Source organism: Cyprinus carpio, chromosome B13 (assembly GCF_018340385.1).
Source record: "Cyprinus carpio isolate SPL01 chromosome B13, ASM1834038v1, whole genome shotgun sequence".
Lineage (NCBI taxonomy): Eukaryota > Metazoa > Chordata > Actinopteri > Cypriniformes > Cyprinidae > Cyprinus > Cyprinus carpio.
This window is the reverse complement of record NC_056609.1, coordinates 10,793,383-10,820,571: the sequence shown is the minus strand read 5'-3', so window position 1 is coordinate 10,820,571 and position 27,189 is coordinate 10,793,383. Positions and strand designations below refer to the sequence as shown.

Sequence of the window (27,189 nt, the reverse complement as noted above, 5' to 3'; positions counted from 1 at the left end):
CTTCTGCCTCTCAGATGTTTCTCCTGAGAAAATGATCCCAGTAAGCTCACTTGTCTCAAATAACATTGACTCTTTTCTTGACTGTTTTGCACTTTTATGATCTGTGGTAATATAAATCTATAAGATTTATGTTTGAATTTTCCTCATTTACAAGTCACCTTGAAAAGTGCTGTTAAATGAATAAATGCAAATGTTTTAAAAACATTCTATGCTCTTACTACTTGTCAAATTTAGGTGTATTGTAATTTTTCATACAGCATAGAGCAATGCAGAAAAAACTGGTTTGCCTGGAAAAGACAGACATTTAACATACATTTCACACGTGCTGAAAAATGACTGCAGTAATAAAGCATGTCTGGATGACCTTCCACAACACTGCCACTGCATGACCCCTCTAGTCCAACAATGCAAGAGCACTCCGCCCTCTGTACTTCACCTACAAATTAAAAAGATCTTTTTCTCCACTAAGCTGTTGCCCATTAATAGCAATGCATAGAAAAATGTATACAAAAAATGCTGCTGTTAGTAATTCACACCACTTGTTTGTTTTTCCTTCTATCCAGTTGATCACTTCAGTTTTCCTGTGTGTACCCAAGTTTTGCAGATGATAATGATTCAAAATTGCTGATTGTTTACCGTTTGCCAGATGCTGTGTCTATAATCTGTGTCCAGGGACATAGGAATACTGCTGATATTCTTACTGTGTCAACAATTGTCTCATGTGCATCTATTTTTATTTGTCCTAAGGTATTTTAGAATAAATTTTGTTGATTCTTAAATGAATCATAATTGAGATCATTAGATCTGAGAGCAAACTCTGATGCAATACAATTTTTAGTAAGAGGGATGAATAAAATGCAACAACGTCATACCGCAGGCTTTCACAGTGGTTAACAAGGTGCTTCTTCCACTGTAGGTCTAATACCACATATCAACAAGGGCGTCTTGTGAAAATGTCAAAGGTATTGCTATAGAAAAATGCATTCAGGAAAGCTGTTATAAACTGACTAGAATGTACCTAAAAGACAAAGGTAAACAGGGTAAGTAGTACAAGTCAAGACTGCATCCAAACATTTCCCTAGGAGCCTTAATTAATTAATACAGGCTATCATTTGTTAAAATTGAGTTTCTGAACACACCTGCTAATTCAACCCCCTGATTTCATTACAACATGATTCCCATATGTCTGTGTAGACCTCAGCAGACGACACAGTACTGTGGCAGGTAGGGCTGGGTGATTTTCCCGATTTAATCGATTAATTAGAATTTATTGTTTTACTACGATTTTATTTTTTATAAATAGAGGAATTGACAATATGCCGGTGATAACAGTACAGAGAAAAGAACGATCCAACCGCATGTCGGCACACATGATTAAAGTGTGATGTGCTCTGTGAAGGACCATAAATACAGCACTAAGCGCCATTCACACAGCGCTTTTGTGTTGACAAAGATGCGACGCGGGCAGTGGAATAGGTAAAACATGCAAGAGGATGGGAGTGAACTTCTTTTAACTTGAGCGCAGTGTTTTTAGAATGGCGTTTCATGCATGAAACACTGACAGAGACACGAGCGCAACAGTCAAACTCATCTATGTTCACACAGAAAAAACAATGGAAAAGCAGCGCAATCGAATAAAAAAAAAACCTGCAAAGAACTACTACTGTATGTCTGATATTTCATGTTTGCATCATGGTGACAAGCTGAAGGCTGCTGTTGTTTTTAAAGAACATTTATTGTTAATAAAAGTCTTCTGGTGTTATACCTTCAATCCTTTTGAATTTGAACTACCTTGACTTTTGAGATTTTCTAAAATAATTTTCCTCATATTATTTCTGAACACATTATATGTATATAAGACAAGTTTGTATAAATATGTAGTTGTATTTTTTGCATCTTTTCTGCAAAGATATTTAACAAGTGATTTGTTTAACTTTTACATCATTTTGACAACTTCATTTGTGCTGCACTTGGAATAGAATTTTCTTTAACTAGAGGGTTAGTAAAGAAAAAGTAGCTTGAATCATGTTGTAGTTACATTTTTAAGTTGACTAGTTAAAAATCGTTAAAAAAAAAAAAAAAAGAGAGAATCGGTCAAACATTCTGGAAAAATCGAGATTTACATTTTTTGCTAAATCACCCAGCCCTTGTGGCAGGCTACATGGAAAGTATTCCAGTATACCTTCAGAGAGATCGATCACAAGCAGTCAAAATGTCCTTCCATCCACTGCCTTTCCCAGAAGCCAAAGCCTCTCCATCCAAAACAATACACCTTATCAAAAATGTTAAAGTGAGATGAACAACCCATGCACCAGGCAACCAACATTACAAAGACACAGCTCTTGCTGCTGAAATTGACCTACAGTTGGCCAAAATGTATTTGGAAACATAAGACATACGTCTAATATAGAAATGTAATTTTATTAAAAGAATAATACACCCAAAAAGGAGAATTCCCTCAATTTTTAATCACCAACATGACATCCCAGATGTATATAACGTTTTCTTCAGACGGACACAAACAAATATCTTTAGAAAAAGAATACATTTTTCTAAGTTCATATAATGCAACTCATGACTTCCAAAGACGACGCTTCAAAAATCATACAAAGCAAACGCAATGGAAATCCATACAAAGCTGATGAACAAGTTAAATCAATGTCTTCTGAAGCAAAATAATACAAAAAAATACTGCACTTCTGGCCAAATGTCTGGCAAATATGCAGGTTCTAGAGTTCACACTTTGAGGTAAATATCAGCACGTTGTGAAGCATGATGCAATGATGGTCCTCTGTGCTTCTGCAGCACTTCTCACACAAGCTTCAGAATGCACTTACATCAGGCATGTTGACAAATTGCTTCATCAACTGTGGTCATGTGGAGCACAGTCATGTTTGTTTTTTGTGTCACATAAATTTGGGACAGTATGTGGATAAGTAAATATTGAGAGCATTTTCATTTTTAGGTGAAATATCCATTTAAAAAAGCAAAATATCGAACTAAGAACTAAGCAAAACATTTCAAGAGGATTAACATTATAAAGCAAGATAAGTACTGTTCAAAATGCTCTTTAGGAAACCTACGTGAACTTGAGGTGAACTTGGTTCATAAACATTATCAGCTGATCCAATATCTGGATTGTAACCATGCAAAAAGACAAAGTCATCTCAGGCAAGCTGTATAATGCTGTCTTCTCCTTTACTGATTTAATCCTTCAGAGGGGAATATTTTAGTAACACTACATTAAACCCAGAGATTTAGGCTGGACTCCATTACTTGGTTCTGCAAAAAGGAGATCAAACCTAAATCAAAGCATGTTGTAGTCCATGGTAACAGAAAGGTCCAGATGGTAAGGAAGTAGATATGATGATAGTGTGTGTTGACAAAGATGCACAGTGCGAGAAGGGAGGGAGGGAGGCCCAGCAGTGCCTGAGAGATCTCAGTTTCTGTAATTGCTGTCATTTAAAAGTCTATGAAGCAGAGGATGGGTTGATGTTTGAATGTGATTCTTAAAACCCCACTCACAATACAGTGCTTGCATTTCTAGATAATTTCTATAATTTAAAAAACCATACTGCTTTATTAAAAAAAAAAAAAAAAATTTGCTATTTATTATAGATTTAATAACTAATACTCAACTGGAGTTGCATACAGATAATTGCATGCAAGGCAAAACCAAAAGTTTTAATGTGAACTTTCAAATTATATGTTTATGTTTCTAGCAGGGGTGTGCGATATGATGATTTTTGATCGTGGACGAAAAAAATGTCTCCACAATCTGCTTTTGAAGAAATATCGTAGTATCGTGCAGTGCATCAGCTGCAGTTCTGGCGCCACTGTATCCATATACTGTACAACGCCACATACATTCAGTGTTAACTCAGCGGTAGAGTTACTCTCACGGGACACTGCACTTATCCGCAATCACAAAAGTACATTATTTGCATATGTGCTTTAAAGCCTTGCCAGTTAAACCTTTCATTCGCGTGCTGTTCTGACGTGCACTTTCTCTCAGCGCAAACATCTGAAGCATGTGCACTAAAATGCCTGTCAAACAGCGCCTGATTTCTGAATTAAGATATCTTTTGTGCTAATACTGTCAAAACACACAATGTTTACATATAGACTCAGTTGGTTATGTCTAAAATGAAAGTAAAAAGTTGAGAGAAAAACGGATGCGTGCCTGTATATTAGATGCGCGCAGGTCTTAAAGGGACAGTACTGAACATGCTGCCGATAGTCATTAAAGGGATAGTTCACAATAAAATTTAATTTCTGTCATTATTTACTCACTCATATGCTGTACCAAACCTGTATCAATTTCTTTCTTGTGCTAAACACAAAAGAAGACATTCTGAAGATGGGTAGCCAAACATTTGCTGATCCACATTGAATTTGATAGTAGGGAAAATATACTATGAAAGCCGCTGTGGACCAGCAACTGTTTGGTTTTCCACATTCTTCAAAATATTCAGCAGAAGAAAGAAACTCATTCAAGTTTAAAACAACTTTTGAGTGAGTAATTGATGGTATACTCTATGACAATTGACAGACAGATGACAATTTTTATTTTTCAGTGAACTATGTTAATAAAACAACACTACTTTTGACTGAAAAACTTTAATACAGTTGCTTTAAGAGGAATCAATCTATATAGTGTTTTGTTCTTATATTTGTTCATTCAGTTTCTTGAATGCTCCTGCTTGTACTTGAAAATAAAACACTGTTTGTTGTATTTGTATATTATGTGTATCTTTGTTCTTATTTTTTAATAACAAAAGATAAAATAATGACAAAGATTTTTATCTCCGCCCACTTTGGCCTTAAATATTTTGTTACCTTGAAAGGTTTTGTCTTTATAATAGGGAAATTAGTTTAGCTGTACAGCTCAGACAAAATAGTAAAACCAGACGAAGAATCATAATAAAATTGTGAATTGAGATATTTCTAAACAAAAAAAAAAAAAAGTGATATGGTATTTTTGCCATATCACCCACCCCTAGTTTCTAGTCCGATTTGATGTTGAAAAATAAACACGTCTTCGAAAGTTTTCAGTTTTTATTCAAACACACTTAAATAAATAAATAATAATAAAAATAATTTATTATAATAAAAGGTAAAAATAGAGTCAACATGTAATAAATTACATATATTCAGCAAAATGCTCCTCTCTACAGTTATTTTTCTCACTGACTAACAAGCTGTGAACGTGTGAATTGCCCTCCTGAGGTAAATGTAGGATTAGGTGCTATTGTTTACAAGCTGTTTTACTGACATCTTTCCACATTTGAAATGCTGACTGACTGATCATAAGACATGATACATTTCAGTTGTCCTGTATCTAGTTTCAACATGAATAAACATCATAAGTAAAGATAAGGAGAAGATTGCTTTGCCCTGCCATATTAAGAAGTGCCAAAATGACTTTTTTTCCGCCTACATAATTTTTTTTTCTTATTAAAAGTTGATTTTAAGTTTAAGTTCTTTTACATTTACACTGCTGAAATTATGCAATTGATAATAGCAAAATGTCAAAGGCAAAGACTGGAAGGCATTTACACTGATGAAATTATGCAATTGATAATATTCTAGGAAATACTAATGAGGTCAGTCTTGACCCGAGTAGTTACATCCCTTTCCTCATGATCACTGTATCTCCAGCTTAGCCTGACAAGGGCCATCAGCTCCAAGCATCTGGAGAGAGAGAACCTGATTACACTGGGTCAGGGCAGTGCACAGACATTTTGAGGGACAGTGGCCCAAATAAAAAAAAAAAAGGGGCAGTAAGGGGGTGGGTGGTTGTTAATACAAATTATCCAGTTGTTACAAATATACAGTTAAAAGAGAAGACAGCACACTATGTAATAATTCCAGACTTTATTGTAGATGTTTTGATTAAGAGTGGGCTCTCCCTCACTCTCTGAGCCTGCTTCTGGCTCATCTTCAATGGAAGGAGGGGAGAGGGGGGTAAGTTGACACAACCCCTATATCTTGGCATCTGTACACTTTTACTGTCATGTGACCATGTATTCTGGAACCACCCATCATTTCTGCCCTGCACTGGGTTGGAAAAGTGGGTTATGAGTAGGGCTGGACAATAATTCAATATCAATATGTATCGCGATATAATTTTTTTCAATAACGGTGATATGGTTTTTAAACGCATTTCCGATATTTCGATATACCAGTGTTTCCCATACATTGATTTATTTGTGGTGTTTGACTTCGTTGAATAAATATGAGCACTGCACGTTTCAAAATTAAAACACGTCGCGGGTGTTTTTCAGAAAAGTTTGAAGGCATTTTCATTTTATCTGATAAAGAAGCGTTCATAAGCCAGCTCCTTTGATTATAGCCGTTACTGGAGAAACCGCTGGGTCTACCACTCTCACAGTGCCTCCTGCTGGCAGACAATCAGTTTGCATTTAAGCCCGGCTCCAGCAACATGCTCTTTTTTTTCCTGCAGCAACTCAAGAGCACTCTTCATACTCTTTATACTGACTAAAGCACATTTGTTTCAATCTATATCCAAAGTACTGCAAAAACAGTTATATAAAAAAAAAATATTTTTACTATTTAAAATAACTGTTTTATTTTAAAATGTAGTTTATTCCTGTGATCAAAGCTGAATTTTCAGCATCATTACTCCAGTCTTGACATGATCTTCAGAAATCATTCTATTATGCTGATTTGCTGATTATCAATATTTAAGAGAGTTGAGTACTTTTTTTCAGGATTCTTTGATGAATAGAAAGATCCAAAGATCAGCATTTATCTGAAACAAAGCTTTTGTAACATTACATTTTGATTACATTTGATTTGATTACACTATTCCATTCAAAAGCTTTGAGCATCAGCATCATTTCTTTCTTTCTTTTTTTGGAAAGAAATTATAGAAATTTTTATTTAGCAGAGATGCTTTAAATTGATCAAAAGTAATGATAAAGACATTTATAATGTTAAAAATATTTCTATTTCAAATAAATGTTCTTCTAAACTTTCTATTCATCACGAAACCTACTCAGCTGATTTCAACAAATTATTTTTGAGCAGCAAATCAGAATATAAGAATTGATTTCTGAAGGATCATGTAATCAGAGTAATGATGCTAAAAAATATAGCTTTGAATTCACAGGAATAAATTACATTTTAAAATATTTCCAAATATAAAACAGTTATTTTAAATAGTAAAAATATTTCAAAATGTTACTTTTCTTGCTGTATTTTGGATCAAATAAATGCAGGCTTGGTGAGCAGAAGAGAATTCTTTAAAAACATAAAAAATCTTACTGTTCAAAAGCTTTTGACTGGTAGTATATATTAGCCTACAGTCTGAAGTTAAAGATATTAATTTTAATTAGGTGAGACTGAAATGATTTTTTGATAGTGATTTCACATTTATTGTTTGTATGAAGGCTAAATACAAAAAATAATGTTTTTTTTTTTTGTTTTTTTCAAAAATATTAAATGGTTTTAAATGAGGTGTCAGACTTGGCAAATTAATTTTTCATAAATTTATATACACTGACACCTGTTGTGGGCGTTCTTGGCAGTTTTTACGAGGCTTTTTATAGTGTTCATATCGATATCGGAATTATATCGTATCGACTGAAATTAAGAAATATATCGTGATATAAATTTTGGCCATATGGTCCAGCCCTAGTTATGAGATGAGTTTGGTCCTTTCAGCATGTGGTTTTCCAGTTTAATCTACTCTTTCCAATATAACTGTTTAAAAAACTGTTTATACTGATAATAAACAGAATACTAGAGCTACTGGCTAGGGGTGTGACGGTTAGTATATAACCGTGAGACCGGCGGTTATAGTTGAACACCGTCATTAGAACTCTATAACCGCCAAAACCGTGTCATTAAAATATTTTTTACAAACATTTTTTATCAAAAATTATTTTAATTTTTTAGATAGGATCATAAGATGCGCAATATATCGGGAGACATGGTTTTTACCACTTAATGAAGTTTTGTAAATCGTCAGACATGATATTTACCACTTCATTAAATTTTGCTTTGTAGAAAACCTTTCTTAAAAACAAATTTCGTTTTGTACAAATTTTATCTTAATTTTAATAAATGTTTCATCAACCAATTACATGTATTTTAATAAATAAAAAGCAAATATAGCAGACAATGATAACCGTGACATTGAAGCGCCAGCGCGCCGCGTTCACTTGCACTGCACTGTGAACTAGAGCGCATCTCATCGTAAATGAAACTCAGCGTAGGCCTATGCCTCATACATTAGCATTAAATATCTTTGCTGCATCCTTTCTAGAACAGACAATGTCCTTTTTTTTGCGGCTCGCATCAGCAAAGCATTGCATCGTCCACAGACCACAAAACAATCAGCGGATGGCGGGCGGGTGCGGCTTTGAAATTTGCTCAAAAAAACGTTGGCGCGGATGATGAGTTTTGTGATGTGGTTGCGGATTAAATAATACCCCATCTGCGTATCTCTATCGATAACAACATTTAACACTACACAAATATTAATTAATTTTTTTTTCCGGACTGAGGTGCCGGATCCAATAAAAAATGTTCTGGATCCAACGTCGGAGGTGACGGAACATGTTCCGGCTCAAATTAAAACTTCGTGAAGAAAGGTAAAACCGATGGATCTCGTTGCGAAAAAAAAATGTTACATCGCCTATATGGGCACATTTCGGGTTTTAATCCAGATGGCAACGGAAAAACAGAAAATCTTGATGAGCCTGTGTGCAGAATATGTGGAAAAACGGTATTTGTTACAAGTAGCCTACTTTTTTAAAAGGTTTTGTTTACTGTGTGTGATTTATTTAAAACAAAGCACGTTCATTGCAAATTTTTTTTTTTTTTTTTTTTTAAGGATTTGTTCACTGTGTGTGATCATTTAATGGAAAGCACATTCACTGCTAGTTGTCTTGCTGTTAATTTTAAATAAACGTAGAGCAAGTAGCTAATCAGTGTCTGCTCGTTTATTCAAACTAATACCACCCCCCCCCACCCCCGACGGTTATGTTATAAACCGTCACATTTGACTCACGTCATAACCGTCATCACCAATTCTGAAACCGGCACACCCCTACTACTGGCTCTATTCCAATGCCTAGCGAGCTGCCTACATAGTCAGCAATTTAAGGCAACACTGTTGTGCACTCAATGCAAAGGCCATTCCAAAATTAAGCTGCCTTCAATGATGCCATCCTTTGATATCTAAGACATGTATCACATTAATGCATTCTGGAGAAGGCAATCCCATAATGCTCTGCAACAAGCTCAATGAAAATAACAACATTAAAGACAGCAGACAAAGCAATAAACATGTTTATTTTGCTATTTTGATTCATTAGATTATGAAAAGCATCAAAGAATCAATTTGGAAATTTAGACTTATTAGAGCATGACATTTTTAGCCTGGCAATAAACTTACAGTAAACTATTTAAACCAAATTCACTGAGTTGCACAAGATTTCTCATGAGATTCTATTTCAGTTAGGCATAATATAAAGTGTATCTGCGTATTATCAGACAGGTTAAAAGAATAAGAAAACTTTTTGGGGGCGTACTTAGAATAACTCCATCTGTTTTTGAATACAGTTGGGAGATTACTTGCAAATGCTCTCTTTTTTCTAGGGCTCAACACTCTGCTTATTTTAAGAGGGAAGCAAATGGGGAACATCAATCGGCTTCTGAGCCAAGAGGGATGAGGACAGTGGGCATTCCCAGACATCTCCCTCCACGTCTTCCCTGAGTGAATCGTAATTTGCTCAGAGTTAAAAGTTGATCCTCTTTAAGCAAAGTCATCTTCTGCCAAAAGGAGCCATGGCTTTTGCTAGCAAACTGCCCCTGAAAAGGTCCTCTTAAGACAAGTTGGCTCACTCATCTGGGATTTTGGCAACATCTCCAGACAAATCATTTCTAATTATGCTAGTATGGCTCCAATTTACTTGAATGTGGAAAATAAAAATGTAAAAAAAAAAAAACTGTTAAATTTAAATGACATAACACATAAAAACCTGACTGAACTTTGCAAGTCAGAAATGAATTTTTTCACTAAACAAAACTACTTTATTTTTCAATTTTGTCTGGATAATGCAAAAGCCCCGTACAAGATCTGCAACTGCAAATCCCCTTTAGCTCTCTGGACAAGGGCAGAGGTTCACAGACATGTCAAATATATTAATTTAACATTTCTTCCCTATTGACTTACACACAGCACAATGCAAAGACTTCCAGACTTCCACAAACCACAAAACATGATTAATTATGCAGTCCAAGTATACATATGGGATTCCTCTTGTAGTAAGACTTGTGTTTTTTAAATTAGGAACTGTAGCTCAGACACACATGAACCTTGGCATACGTGCACAGCCTGTTCACACTGGCACCCAGCAGGTGACATTCATATGAGTTATTAATGATCATTTTGTATTTGTAGGATACACTTAGCACTAATCATTTTTGTCCTATTGAAATATGGTTGCTTATAAAAAGTTGACAGGCAGTAACCTAGAGCAGAGAGCTTTTGTGAGCCCTATATTATCAGTGTCATATTCAGTGGATTTTCTTTTAGTGCATGCACAAAACACAGCATAATTAAAAATAATGTTCACGAAATACACCAATTTTGACACTATTCACATGATGGCATTCAAAGGGGTATTACAGACTGAAATATCAAGCTTGTTGACTCTTGCACCACTGTGTCTTATACAGCATACTGAAGTGAGTTATTTTGTCAAGTATAATCCTGGGCTGAGGAACAAAACCAGATGCAGCAATTCATCATCTAAGGGCTTTTCTGAGCACTCCTGCAATGAGCATGAAGAAAACACCATGCTTCCTGCTGATTCTGCCTTGTACCAAGAAAAAAAAATGACTCTGGGAATAATGAATATGAAGGATCAAATGCATACTAACATAAAGCTCACATTATACTGGATGTTTACTGCAGTGTATTTCCTATAAAATATTACCACTCAAATTTTAGGGATCATATATATTTAAACATGCATGCAAAACTGCAAGGAGAACTAATGTACACTGGGGTGAAGATGGAAATTTCCCTACTGGTCAATGTGCATGAGTAGATGTTTATCTAAGGAAGTCAAAAGTTTTATTCTGTATATCAACATTTATAATGATTTACAGAAATATATCAAGTCATCATACCTTAAACTCATCAAACACTTCTAATCTTCAAAAACACAAATACGTTACTGTTAGTATTATATCCAAAAATAATTAATGTTGTTAAAATATTTATAAATATTAAAAACATTATAAAGTTATTTCCCTTCATTTCACAGCACAAAAAAAAATAATAATAAAATTCCTTCAAATCTTCAGAACAAGAATTCAAAATATAAGTATAAAATAAACAAGCAAAAATATAGTGGTATATAATTTTAAACACTAAGTCTAAAGTAATTTAAAGCTAAACTGAATTACCGGCTTGTGCTATAAATAAACTTTGCGTGCCTAACCTTGCTTGACAAACACAAACTGTTAAAGTTGATTGTGAGGGGAAATAAAGACTTACATCCACAGGATAAAATATTTATGTACAGTTGCACAGGCCAGTCATTTCTAACAGCTGACTTGCTGGGTTGAATGATGTTTACTGTAATTTCAAGAAAAAAAGAAAAAAGAAAAAAAAAGATAGACTAAAACTGGCCATCATTTTGCCATCATTTTAGGTTGAGAAATGAGTAAGAATTTGGGAAAAGAAACAAAAGCTTCCAGGTGTAGTCATCAGGGGGAAATCGGGTGATCAGCTCACAAAACTGAAATATTTTCATATTCACATTGTATCATTTGGTTGCAAACTTTTATTTATAATATAAACAAGGCTTTGTACTTTACTGGTTCCAATATTCATAAAAACAGCAAACTTAACATGCACAAAAATGTGTCTGGCATACCACTGATGTGGTACCTGATTCTAAAATAAAATTTCAAAGGTGTGACCGAACATAGTCATATTAAATCATATTTTTACCATTTAAAACACATTTAAAGTGTATGAGAATGGGCTGATTGGAAAAATGGATGGCTGATTTTGAAAGACAATAAACCAGGACAATAGCACCACATTTTCCAATTTCCCTGGCTGATGAGCACAGCTTGTCATTTAGACTGGATTACTTTCATTTATTGTTTGCCTGTTTACAAGAGAAATCCAAAGACGGAAAGGAAATTGCATTGACAGAGACACGATCACAGTTTGCCTCAAAACACAAACATCTCATCAAAGCCAGGCCGGTGGCGTTAAAGACACTCTTTACTCAACTCTTAGCATCAATTACCACAACAAGCAAAGCTCCAAGTAACACATTTTGAATTCGGGCTGCACTGTTTTCCTCACATGAGTGTATAGTTTTTAAAACACACCAAGTCATGTAAAAACTTAAAAACCAGCATTGTCTGTTGGTGGTTGCCTTTTACCTCTTGTCACATTAAATAAGCCCTCAGCCCAGGGCACAAAAGACAGGGTGGCATAACCTCCGAGGGGTTGAAGGACAGGGTACGAGATCTCAGGCCCGTTAACTGACTCATCACTCAACGCCTCGGTCTGTCATTTTCTGCTCCAGCGAAATCACTGGACGGAACAAGAAATAAGCTGCTGTCCCATGATTCACATGACCACTTCCTGAGAGCCAGGCCTATTCTGCAGGTAAAATAAAGGTTGGGTTGTACATCATGCTGCGCTGGTGTGAATGAGCTCTGCATCTGTCAGGCAGCTCCTGGCCTGTTTAATCTAGCAGGATACAGCTGACAGTGTCAGGTACATTCTGACATGGCATTACTTTAGCTAAATGTCAAGCTCCTAGAGCTGCAGGAACCTGCCAAATCAAAACAGCAAGGGCAGGGTGTGCTCTGAGACAGCAATAAATCCCCCATAATACCTTTTCCTAAATATAGAGAGCTGTTCATTTTAATGAAAGCCTACCTTGACTGTGCACTTTGTTGTTTTGGTGCCTTCGGCCCTGCCATGGCCGTCGCATTAGCCGAACGATTCAGCGAGTGCAACAGGCAGTGCATCTGAACACAGCTATTAAATCATGTCACTTACACAGCACAACATTATTCATTTAGTTTACGAGCACAAATGAGCAGACAACTGCTTCCTGCAGAATCTGCAGTTTCACCCACTGCATGTATTTTTAAACAAACTGAAGTGGACAGACAGCTCATCAGAAATGGATGTGTGAGCTTGAGGGACAGCGAACACAATCAAAAAGCACGGAAGGCAATTAAAGAGTATGTTACATGTCTTTTGAGTCAGTGTAACTGCACCACCACTCCGAGCTTGGGTTACTGGGTTAAAAAAATGTTCTGTTTTCGTGCTGTAATTTGAGAGAGGCTGGTTAATTTCTCCAGTGACGTGGGAAGCTATGACCCTGACCCTATTCAAAGAGGTCAAAGGTCCTATAGCTCAGGCCTAAGTCAATGCCTTCTATTCGTGGAGAGTGGCCCTTTGTTTCCTTAAAGGGAAACAGGTTATACAGCAATGAGAAAAGAAAATATGTTGCTGGCTATAGAGTAGGAATTTCAAAGGTGACAACACTTTAGATTTTAGATCTTTCTAATCTTTCTGGTAATTCTGATTACAGACTTCAGTACAGACTTCAGTTTACAACAGTAAAGTAACACAATCATTGATCAAAATGTCTATCTTGATGGGTATGAATGTAAACAGTTATTAGATTACAGAATGTAATCTGCAATAGAAAATGTTAATAGAATGAAAACAAGTTGGACAAAAAGTGCAAAGTATATGCATTGGAGCTTGTGGTATAGGCCTAAAAGCTAGTTGTAAACCAAACAGCTTTGGCTTCTATTGAATTTCTTTGTATGTAAAAAAATAAATAAAAATACAGTGTAAGTCAATGGGAAACAAAATTGTTTGGTTATCAACTTTCTTTGAAATATATTTATTATTAATTAAAGAAGTAAAAATATTTTTGGTTTTTGGAACATCAAGAGGTTGAGTAAATGACAATGTTCATTTTTGGGTGAACAATCCCTTTTACTTTAAGCCAAGGTCATGGGTTGAAAATCCAGTGAATGAATCCACTGCTGTGCAATGCATGGTTAAAAGCATCTCTGCCAAACACATATATGTAAATGGTACCAAATGGCCTTTGGAATACCATTGTCTTCATTTAATATGACATAATAGGAGTGCTCCGATTGATTGGCTACCAATCACTATCGGCCAATAATTAGGGATGCTCCGATACTGACATTTTCTGGCGGATCGGGTATCAGTCAAATGAGACCGATCCAAATCTGATATTGTGCGTATACTATTCTGTGTTATTGTTTAACCCCACGAAAGGCACAAAAACATTATAAAGCACCAAAATGTTTTCATGTAGTGGTATAACTGTGTTTTTTTTTTTTTTGGTTTTGGATGCTGGTGTTTTGGAGATATTGTTTTTTTTTACGGCCGATGAAGATGTCTTGGTTTATTTAATGTCACTAAAAAAAAAATTATACTAAATTTTTTAAAGGTAAGTGGTTTCAAACAATTAATTTTAGCTACATTTAATAATAAAAAAATGTTGAAAGTTAGTCAACTAAATTTTATTATTTTTATTATTTAAATGTAGCTAAAATAAATTGATTGCAACCACTTAGTAAATTCAATGAATCACTTTTATTCATTGTATTTAAGAAATTTGAAATCATTTGAAATGGGTTAAAAAAAATAAATGTGTAAAATAAACATGCTTATACTTTAAGTGACAAAGTATTTTTCACAAATAAACAAATATTTAATAAAAATATAAATAAAAAGGAAGTAAACACTGTAACCAACAGGGCACTCTGTATTCTGGGAAGTTTGTGTGCATTGGGAATAAAAAAAAATTCAAATAAAGCCAAGGTAACACTCATTTTACATACAGCACACAGAGAAAATTACATGAATATGACATTGGGCAAAAGCATGAAGCGCAGCATAATTTGAAATCACGAGTTTTAAGATTGTCAATCGTACATCTCCAGTGAAGCTGAACTCCCCTCCTGTCAGCTTTCAATTCACATGGACCAACAGTACCGTAAAGAGGAGAAGAGGTGGTGTTGTAGGAAAATCATCAATTTTTTATATGTTACAGCTGGATTCAACTAAGTTATTGGGCAAAAGCATTAAGCACAGCATAATTTGAAATCACGAGTTTAAAGTTTGTCGATCGCGCATGTCAGTGAAGCTGAACTCTTCTCCTGTCAGCATTCAATTCACAAGGACTGACCACACAGAGAACACGCGATCATGCCGGACACACATCAACACTTCATGAGATCTCACAGCTGGATTCGACTAAGTTTGCAAGGTTTTTGAAATTAGATGTTCATTAGTCATTCAAAGATTTGTTTAAATTATGTAAAAGCGTATTTGCTCAATGCTGACGGCAAATGAGAAAGTATTATGATGTTTGCCTTTCTATTACTAACAATATAAAAGCAATCGTTATAATACTTTTTTGCATACATTTTAATTCCTTTGTTTAACCATTCTATCTGATTATTAGAAAGACATCTATCCGTATTAGACACAACTGTTAACAACGACAGTGAACAAGAGGGAGAATGTGAGCACTGTGTGTTCAGGTGATGCATTCTCAGCGCCATCAAAATAAAAGTCAGTCAGGCCGTCAAAATAAAAGTCATGAATACATCGGCCAAGCAGAAAAACTTATCGGCCGATGCCGATATTTGAAAAATGCCAAATATCGGCAGATATATATGGTCGACCACTATTTTCGTGCCCTATATTTCAAGTGTTCTGAAGCAGTTACATAGTTCAATGTGAGGTACAGATTAATATTTAAGTCATCACATTCAAGTTCACATAAACTCTTCTTTCCACTGCGGCTGCCTATCATTCTCCATTCAGCAATCAAACTGCGTGTTGCGTGCAGTTACTACAGTCGAAACAACGAAACTCTCTTCAAGAGCGCACAGTAACTAGGCGTAAAACTGTAATAAGAAAAGTTTAATTAAATTTGTGTAAATATTTAATACACTATGTATCATTTTTTTTATAGGAGTGTTGTGGCTGCGCAGCTTTTGACTGTGATTCTTTGTTGTTTCAAGCCTGTCATTCTGTGCACGGGATGCGCATAAGCACTCTGTGCTGCTCTATATTGGATCGGTATCGGCAGATACTCAGAATTTTTGGTATCGGATTGTTTCTGAAAAAATGGTATCATTGCATCCCTACCAATAATCACTTTGGGATGTTTGATCGGCAGTCTCTAAAAAGGCAGAGCTCAAAAAAACAATCTCAAGCTGATGATGCATCTGCAGTGAGAGGTTTGGCACGACATGCAATGGCACCGTCTCAGTCTTTGTCCGGCGCAGGTGAAATAATTTTAATGCTGAAGGTGAGGTACAATTCATATTTCTTCATTAAATAACTTATAAAGTAATCTGAAAAATTTCTGTGAGAAATTTCACAAACAGCGTGAGTGAATCACAACACATACTCTCTCTTTCTCTCTCAAAATGTGCAAATGGCTTCAAATCACATCACGTCTGCACTATAAGCAAGCTGCACGCTGCATCGCATCATCAATAAAGTTTATAAATTTTCTTTTAAATTCTTGCCAGTGTTTAAACCATTCAGCGCTTGTGCGGTCTCCTGAAGACTGAGCACTCATGCACGTCTGCAGCACTGCAGAGATCGTTTCGGTTGCACGCGCTGAATTAAAGTGACAGTGCATTGTTTGTGGTAAATATGAACATGGATTGACACAAAAATGTAGTAATTGCACCATAAATGCATATAATTAAAGTCTCCTGTGTTTCACAGTCAACACCTAGACGTAGAGAAACATCAGATGCAAGCTTTCCAAAGCCATGAAAAGAATGAAAGGAAAGAGTAAAGATATAAGGTAGCAAGTACCAAATACATGCGTTTCAAATAAATGTTACACCATACTACTGCTGCTGTTGTTGTTCTTTCAATAAGCGAATTTAAAAGGTATACAATAAATGAAATGCCAAAAGAACATACAATAATAAACCTTTGTTTTAATCAAATCATGACACCACATAAAATATAAAAAGGTGTAATAATTTATCCAGTTTAATAAAATAACTGAACACTGATAAAATAAAAGTAAAAGTAACAAACAGGTTTGTGTTATTGAGATGACTCCAATATTTGTTCCACATCATGCTAAAGTTTTCAGACTATGAGATATTCACACTTCCCATAAAGGATTGATTATAGAAATGGAATGGCTCTGTTGTATTGCAAACATGGTTCTTTTGTATTGCAAACTGTTATTTGTTATTTGTTTCTGTGTTAATCATTATTCGTTTGTCTATAATATTCTGACCATTGGGGCCCATTCAAATGTTTTGCCACTTGCTTGAGCAACCTAATATATAAATCTAGAAGTAAATGCAAAAGTGAAAAGCATTGAATAATTTATTTCTTATATTTATTGCATTTAAACATGTCTATTAAAAGAGAAAAAAAGAATCACAATGCTGAAAAAGCATTTTAAGTAACAATGTTTGGATTTGAAATCAAAACAAAGGATGAATGTTGCATTTGTGGTTAACAACCATGGATCAGTTGCAGTCTCCTGTGTGAAAGCACAATGAGAGTCCGTGCTGCTTCTGCACCGCTTACGTACCGCACATGGACTGGATACGCACTGCAAACGAAGTATGTGTGAACCTGGTGTAACACTGCCTCACAAACAGCTCACAAAATTAGGCTTGTGCTGTGTGTAAGCTTTGTGCAACAATTGCACGATTATCAAAACAAAAATGCAGTGCATGATCAAACATTTAGGTGAGATAAATATATATTTTTGAAAAATGTCTAAAAAATGCCCTCTCACAAGAGTCACTTAAGAGGGGAATTTTTTTTTAAATGATGATTTTGGGGCTGTGTATAAGTCTAAAATCATAATTGGATCTTCACTATAATTAATTCTACATGATAAAAAAAAAAAGGTTCTAAAAAGATCAGTATTGGTGATCGTATCGGCAGATACTGCTTTCTGTGATCGGGCTCAAAAATCCTGAATCAGAGCACCCCGCAAGATAATATTATTAATCATTTATAATTAATTTCAAATTTTTTATATAAATAATATTTAAAATAAAAGGAGTGTGTTTCACAGCATATTAGTTTTTGCAGTGTTATCAAAATCAGCACTATATCTAGAAATGAAATGTTGCTATGTTGAGAAATGTTGTGACAAACCTATTGCCAGGAATTTGAGAGGGGCCAGGTTGGAAAAGGCTGCTACTGCTAGAGGCAAAAAAAAATTAAGTGATAGAACGAGAGAGGCAGAGAGAGAGAGATAGGGGCCAAGCTGGGTTTTTTGAGCCTGTGCCAGTTCTCATCTCTCTGCAGTTGTATTGCTTTGAGACAATGCTCAGCAAAGCAGCTGTGTGGCTTTAGCCCCCTCCACCACCCAAACTGGAATTAGCAAATCAAATGATGTCCTTGTAATATATATATTTAATGATAATTCTTAATTTATTTGGTGGGTTCAATTGAATTTCATGTAATGCAATGCAAAAAAAGGAAGTTCAAGGGTAGATGCTAGATATGATTCACAGTTCTTTAATGCTAAATCAAGAAAGATGTTTAATCAGTACTGTCTTGCAAAATATTGCCTTGCAAAATATTGCAGCAGAACCTTAAGAGAGAGACGCAGCTCTCTGAAGCATGCTAAAACCCTTAACGTATGCCAGAAGCCATTATGTTGCCTGCACTGTGAGTACAGCAAGCACAGTCATTGCTGTTGATATTCAACCTATTTTAGGCTAGCCCAACATTTTCTCATCCACAATTTACTTTAAAGCCAGGTTATTTTTAGCTTTCAGTCAATAGTTCACACCGTTAACTTTGAGATCCATTTGAAATAAACATGATTAAAGATGTATTTCTCACGACATCCGTTTCAAAGTGAAGAAAAAAATAGCAATCAATTATTGGTATCCACCAGCTATAATTAACAACCAAAACATGAACAGCTGTGAATGTGCACAAATTAAAACAGCCACATGTGTAAATGTCTAAAAACTGCCGACCATGACTGAGAGAGTGTAAGAGACAAACTAGTCTTCAGAATCCATGTGGTAGTCAAACAGTCATTTACTGCCCATTCATATCAAATGCATTTCAACATGATGTACTTGCACAGATGACAAGGTCACAGCTGCTTTCATTCAGAGCTAACAGATGTTAGCTTTCAATAAAACAATCGCCATCATTTTCACTCTCTTGATTATGACAAGCTCAGATGTTTAGCACAAAAGTCATCTCAAATGTGTTTGTACACCTTCCAATCAAAGCAGATGTGTTTGAGCATTAAACGGTCCAGTGTCTGGATTGTGTGGCTGAAACTCTTGCACTGAGCTCTCCATGGTGCTGACGGCCTAATTCTGAGCAGCATCATTGAGGATGGAAACACTTGTGTTTTATGCATCTCAACCAAACCGTGAGACTTCACACTCACATGGTGCTAGAGCGACTCTAATGATTTTGCACTGAAGAGGTGCAGGAGTGCCTGAATGTTAACAAGATTGCTAGTGTGGCCCAGCCCAGCCCAGAAAAACAAGACGCCTATTAAGCAGCCTAATTTTCAAATGTGCTGAATGTAATTCATGAGGGATATAAAGCTCATCAACAAGGAAAAATGGTTCATGGCCTGTCAGGTGGTCTCACAACCTACATAGAGGCAAATGCTCGGGGGATCAAATATGTTGTATATGTGCTTTGTAGTATGTTGTATATGTGATCTTTAGGTAGTATGTTGGTGTTAAATATTTTATGAATGTTGCACATCTTAGAGACCTAGAGAATTTGCTATAAGAAATAATATTAATGAAAGGGTATCATGCTTTTTCACATCCTCTTGTAAACATTGAAATTGTCTTGTTTTTCTCCAGTTATGACAATAAACATTAACATACAAGCACACAACATGTGCAAATATTGATTAAACTAACAGGACACCATTTAAAGTATTTACATGAAGCAAAATGGTTTAGCTTACCGTTAATAATCACTGTTTACTTGATCTTACATGTGTTTGGGTTATTAATATGTGCATGTAAACATACTCATTGAGTTTTAGAAACAGGCCTCACAACCAAATGTATAATATGATTATTTCTATCAAATACAATATCCAGCACCATCAACTCAAAAACAACAACAGCCTGTGTTGCATTTGTTGAATAGCTGTATGTATTGCAGTATGTTTTTTTTAGGAGGTTCATCTATCTGCTGAACTACTATCAGAACTACTATGCATTTGAGTAGTATTATGTTAATTACTAGTATAGTATTATTGTGGGGGGATGATAAAAAGGTATTTTTTTTTTCTATTTTGCGAATTGTTTTTTTTTTTCTGTTTTGATACAATAGCTTAATGCAGCCTCAATTCCAGTCCTCGTGCCCCCCTGCTCTGCACATTTTGTACATTTCTTTTATCACTTCAGATGTTTGTTCTATTCGAACGTAAGTGCCCTGCGAAGTGGACATCACAGGATATTCCGCCATGATTCCAGTTCGAAGCGAACATATATGTTCCATTCAAAGTGCATTGAAGTGTGTGAGACGTGAATTTAAATTGTATTTATTTACAGAGGTATATGATGTCACACTTGTCCATGTGTGAAGATGTTGCGCAGCGCAAATCTGTGAATGAATGTTCTGAAGTGAAGTAAACTTCAACAGATTTCCCCTGCTCAGGGAGTAGGGAACATGTCAATGGGAACACAGTTCATGCACGGAGCTCACTTCTAATGAGCTGGTTATCTGAATCAGGTGTGTTATCAAAGAGAGACGTGCAAAATATGCAGAGCTGATTGGGGGATGGCATGTTTGGAAATGAGGACACGACAAAAGATATAAAGAACTGGAATTGAAGTACCGCTGGCTTACTTTAAGTGACAGCTACATATGAATATTTAAGTCCTTACATTAAAGTTTACACAAACTCTTTTCTCTACTGTGGCTGTCAGTGAAGCATTTCAGCCTTTAAAGCACAACTTGGGGGAATGGAGCAGTCCAAGGATAGCGGTGAAAGCTATGGTTTGGTTACACACATAGTTTTAAAATTTCAGGCAAAGTTTGGCACCGGGGTTTCAAAAAGATCGAAATGGCACGGCGAAATCGTACAAAAAACCCAATCGACCCTATACAAAATGTTCAAAATACAGTAATCAATTTTACAGTTTATGTTTAGCTTTTATAATTATATCTTCTAATTCCTTTCTCTATTCTATCATGATAGGTTTTATGTTCCAGTAGAAAAATCACAAATTTAATGTAAATGTATGAACAGAAGTATGGACTGACTTTGCACATATCTAATGTAATGAAACAGCTCAAAAAAAAAAAAAAATACACCTGCATTAATTACTTACTTCTCCAAGACCTACAACTTATGTTTCAGTTTGTACAACATGTAGGCTACATGATGTTACCATGCCATGTCATGTGCAGAGCACATGACAGCTTATTTTACAAATGCTCGTCTCACTTTTCACAAGCCCTATTCCTTTCACTATTACTTTTTAAACAAATGAAACACCCTAGAGGCTTTAAAAGGGGTCTTTATACATCCAAAAAGAGTAAAATGTGGCTGCATTTAAAAAGCTTTCAACAGTATTGTGAGCTGAGATGCTTTCGTAACATTTTTTTCAATTAAACCAGCCTGACATTTACGGAATAACCTTTGCAGGCACATCAAAAGCACTCCATCTCATCACACCAATGTGCTGTAGTGCATGCTAAGAGCCAAGCAGGTTATTAAAATTGCTGCCTGCCATCAGAAGCACAACCTGTTATTAGCTTGCGAGCACACGGGAGAGATGGAGCCAAATCACAGAGCAGCGCGAGGCTTCGGCAGCACAGTCCACATCCCTGAAGGTCACAGGAACGTCCTCTACCCTTCGCTTCTCCTCTCCCCTGCACACTGCATCACTGCTTTCAATCAAAGCACCAATTATGATGTTAAGCTCATTGAGATGTGGGCGAATCAGAGCTCAGGGGCTGGTTGCAGGGGCCGAGGTTGGATAGGTGTCCAGATAACTCTTTAAATGAAGGGCTTGGACTGCTCCATTAGTAATGCATAAATTTTCATCTTGCAATGGTGAAGTGCCAAAGACGTTTGAGAGGAAAGTGTTACCAAAAGTAGAACCGACTCTCAAAGCTCAAGAGCTACTTCTTCTGAGACAAAAATCAACAAGAGGCCTTGTGGTTATTTCATAAGGACTAACAAATCACATTGATGAATCGCTATTAATGACAGTCATTAATTGTAACTCTTAACCAGCGTTCATACAGCCATCCTCCACTAAACTCAAAATAACTATATGAAGCACATGGTGGCTCTGAATGCAGACAGATTACACACACACAAGGCTCTTTAAAGACAACAGCAGCTGATCCAGCCAGCAGCGGCTTCCTCTGTGAGCTCCAGTAATGGCCATCCTGCTATCTTTTCCCATGTGCTAACAGTTTTGACCAGCCAGTGAGATCTGGTGTCGCCACCAGCGAGGAATCTCTCTCCTGAATCAGGCAAACCTTTCCTATTGCAACAATTTTACAACTAATACAGTGGAGGCCAAAAGTCGGACACCACATTGAATATCTGGGCTTTTTTTAAGGTATGATTTTTTTTTTTAAGTAAATATGAAGTTCTAGGATTTTGAAACATTCAAAACAGAAAGATTAAGACAAAAAATAAATAAATAAAAAAAAAAAGTTTGTCATATGATGTGATTTAAAATTTTCCTTTCTCTTTGGAGTGTTACACGCTCTTGGTGAATAAAGAAGATCTGTAAAGTTGCAAAGACTAAAGTCTCAAATCCAAAGAGATATTCTTTATAAAAGTTGAGACTCGTCCACGCCCCCTCAAACAGCTCGCTCTAACACACCCCCACATCTCTATGTCAGTATGTGGGAATATTTGCATAACGCCACCCAGATGTTCACGCAAAGAAAGAAGGCGTACCTTTTATTCTCGTTGTAGTATTGTTGTTGCCGCCTCCGCCATGTCGTATAGACGTTGTGTGTTTCATTGTGAAAGCGAAACTACTTTGTTTGGCCTTCCAAAAGAGGACGATATCTGCTTCGTAATGCCTGGGGCTGATCCTTGCTGGTCGCTGAGGAAATACATCAACTTTGCACTGTGGATCGCAGAATCGGCTTTCACCGTGGATGAAGTGGAGTCCAGCCCGAGGTCGTCACATGTGGTTGCCGCAAGCACATAGAATCCGCCTCAAGCTGCCCGCCTCTGCTAACTCAAGCCGGCTGCTGCTCACTCAAGGCCGCGGTGTGTGATGCCGTTTTGTTGAGAAAGCGAAACTACTTTGTTTTTGCCTTCCAACAGGAGACACGGGACTAGAAAACATGTTTATATCACGTTTATAATGGGTTTTATGTTTATGTCTCGTTGCTCCAGCCGGACAAGGCTTCACAATATGTTAAGAGGCGTAACATTTCCGTCTCACGCTTGAGGCATTCGGCTAATCACAACGCACTGGATAGCTGGCCAACCATAGCACACCTCCCTTTTCAGAGCGATAAGCCTTGTAAAAATTGACGCGTTATATTAAAGTTCACACAAACTCTTTTCTCCACTGTGGCTGTCAGTCAGCCTTTCAGCCTTTAAACCCTGGTCACGTTCGGTTACGACAGTCAGCTCAGGAAAGCTCTCTCCAAGATCATTCTGTGTTCCCATTATTATACTTGATTTGTAAATACAGGTCTATGAATTTGCAATATACAAAATAATGTGTTTTTTTAACCTTAAACCACATAAACACATTTCATTACACCAAATACACAAAATAATGTTCTTTTTAGCAGCATCGTATGAATGAACCCTTTAAAAGGTGACATTAACCTTTAAACAAAACGTATAAATTGGACACACAAAAAAAACTAAGACATTCTGATTGTATTTATTAATACAACATTTAATCAATTCATTAATATATTAAATGTACCTGGCAAAGGCTCAGCCCCTGAAAAAGTGCAAAAGTGTGTAAATCTTTAGTGTTTTACTTGTCTTTTCTTGTCTACTTGTCTTTATATGTCTTGACCACAGCAATGGGAACCGGTCAGTCTTTGCCCTGTGTTTGTAGTGCATGCTTATGCCGGGCCAATATCAACAACACATGACAGTAATGTCAGGCCTCTATGACTGGTATGCTAGACAGAACCCAGAGGCCTTGCTCACATATACTAAATCATTTCTGTTTCCAGCAATGAAACAACAACTTTTCCTACAAATTAACTGATCTGTAATTTCTGTGTACCACACACTGTAACAGCACATTTCACCAGAGGTTATTATTAAAGCACTATGTCAGAATAACACATATCAGTGGACCAAAAAACTGAAGTGTTCAACACACAAGTCCTTTACTAAGTGGACATGCTTGACAGAAAATATATCACTCTCAGAAAAAGTATTTAAGAGTATACTAAAACAGCTCTGAGGCCTGACTGCCCTGTACAACTGTCAGTTTCAATTTCTTCATACATCATTAACGCTCAATTCAACCATGATCCATCCTAGTGGCTGCAGCAACAAATCTGACATGTTTTTATATTTTTATACACCACGCACCATGATGATATGAGAAGCCTCTTCCCCAGTATTAATATGCATACTCATTTGTCATATTGACAACAACAAACAGCCAACGTGACATGCCAAGGCTATACGCAATTTAAAACATTTCCAGATATCAATTCAAGAGGTGTACAAAGACAGACTGTTTGTTGTGATCAATAGCAAATCAATTTCACATCATTCTTATTGAGCGGATACAAAATGGACTTTGTTGCAAGGCTTTAAAAAAAAGCCAGAGGGAAAAAGAACTGTACTCGAAAAGCTTAATTTAAAGCAGAATTACTGCTGAAGTTTAACACCCAAGTATCCTCTGACTTCCACCACATGCTCTTCCACTGTACTTATTTGCATATTCAAAATGCAACCTATCTTACTGACAATGAAAATAATTTGATGTTTATCTCACGATGGAGCTATAGAGGCATGTACCGAGCACAGACTCACAGGGTACACTGTGTAAGAGTGTTAGTGAGAGGGACAGCTGATCTTTGGGTGTGTGCTGTCCTCCTGTTAGCCCAAAGGCAGCCGGCGCGTTGCCAAGCACGAGGGGATACACAGGCACACAACAAACCCACTTACTAGGCATCTCAGTAATTCTGAGTGCTTTAATGAAAATACAAAGTTCAGCCCTAGGTCTATAAAAATATCCTTGTATTGTAGTCTCATAACACATTCATACAAAACACACACCTCATTTGAGACGTAACCCTCCAGTGGGTCAAAGAGCATCTTGAGCTTTAAATGGAAAATGGTAGTCATGCAGGACATGGACTAAATCACTGGATCGAAAAGCAAAGGCTCATTTCAAGGAGCAATAGCTTTTGGTAAACACCTTCACATTATTTGCCAGTAAAACAAGACAGCGAAATGAATTAAGCAATTTAGAGCAGAAAAACAAAACAATATTAAATAAACATGGAATATAAATTAATAACAAACTCTGCTTTAGAAGTGTTTTTGAAACCTCTGGCAAAATGTAAACAGAAATTTGGGTAACAAAAAACATGCATTTAATGTGGATAGTGTCTGCCTTATTAAAATAAGCAAACTCATTAAAGGTGAAATAACTACCGATCATTATCGGCCAATAATTGCTTTGGGATGTTTAATCGGCGGTCTCTAAAAAGGCCGATCTCAAAAAAACGATCTCAAGCTGAGAGGTTTTGTAAGAAATGCGGTATCGGGACTGTGTGGTTTTGTGTGAAGAGCGGGTGAAATAATTATAATGCTGAAGGTGAGGTACAATTCAATTCATGAGGACCGTTCATCCAATCGAATTCATGCGTGGCGGGTGTGTTGCCGCAGACACAAGGGAGTGCAGTGTCGCATTTTGGTGCAATATGGACATGCGACACATTCAGGATGAATAAACTTTTTATAAACTACAGAACAGCGTGAGCCAGAAACGGTGCGCCTCACGCAGGCAGGGCTTATATGCTCCGAGAACAGACACTGCATTAGTGATACAAAACCCACAGGTCTGTTAAGAGCAATACTTTTAATATAGACAAATTATTATTAGGCTTGGCTACTGTACTTTTTTTTTTTATGACTGCCATATTTGCAAGTATTTTCCAAGCAAATTAAGTGCATGTTTTTATGATGTGTACAATTGGCGGATAAAAGCATTTCTTTTCTTTTTTTTTTTAACACCAACAATATACTATAGGCGTAGGCTACTTACAGAACTCAGGTGATTTATCAAACTTGATGTGCTGTTGTTGTGGTAGGCCAGTTTCAAATCGCATATTTGGCACACTACCTTGTTCTTGTCCTCACTCAATTTAAAGTGCTCCCACACAGCTGGTCTTTGGCATTTTTGAATCATGACGTTCATGACGTTCACTCATGGGCGATTCATATTCAAGCATGAATGAGAACCGTTGCGCGGGGGATGCCAAAATTTATTTGAATCTCAAAATTGATAATCGAAAGCCAACCCACCGAACGAATATTCAGATAATCCATTAGTCCAGCCCTACTGTTTTGATTATCATAACCCTATAAGGTATTTTAAGAGAGTTGTGAATAAAATAGCTTATCCAAAAATAAAACATCTTTTCATCCAGAAATAAAAGTATTATTAAGCATTTGACTTACAAAAAGAAATTTTAGGCAGAATGATGTGAACATTCAGCTACTTTTTCATATAGCTAATTAAATGGTGAATAAGAGAGTTTCTCTGCCATCTCATTTTGTGTGCCAAATATATTTATTTTATTTGTAATTAACTGTAAAACTGTAACAACATAATATGACTTTCAAAAGCTGTAGTGATTTACCTATTTGTTAGAATATTTATAACTCAATATTTTAACTAATTGCAAAAGCTGAATAATCAATAAATGTCTACTGATTAATCAGCGAAATAATCGATGACTAGTTGATTAATCGTTCTAACAATTATTAGATTAATCAATTATCAAAATAATCATTTGTTTGCAGCCCTAGCGCCCATGTTTACAGATCAGAGCGTTTACTCCACATGGTTGCGCTCCGGCAGTCCGTTCCAGGAGCGGTGCAGAGATAGTTTCCACACCAAGTCTGTTTTTGC

At 36.2% G+C, this 27,189-nt stretch overlaps 1 protein-coding gene across 22 annotated transcripts in view; it reads right to left on the bottom strand.

The window, feature by feature from the left end:
- LOC109101175 (calcium-activated potassium channel subunit alpha-1-like) overlaps positions 1–27,189 on the bottom strand; it is a 214,843-nt gene that overhangs the window by 183,527 nt on the left and 4,127 nt on the right. The window lies entirely within an intron of this gene.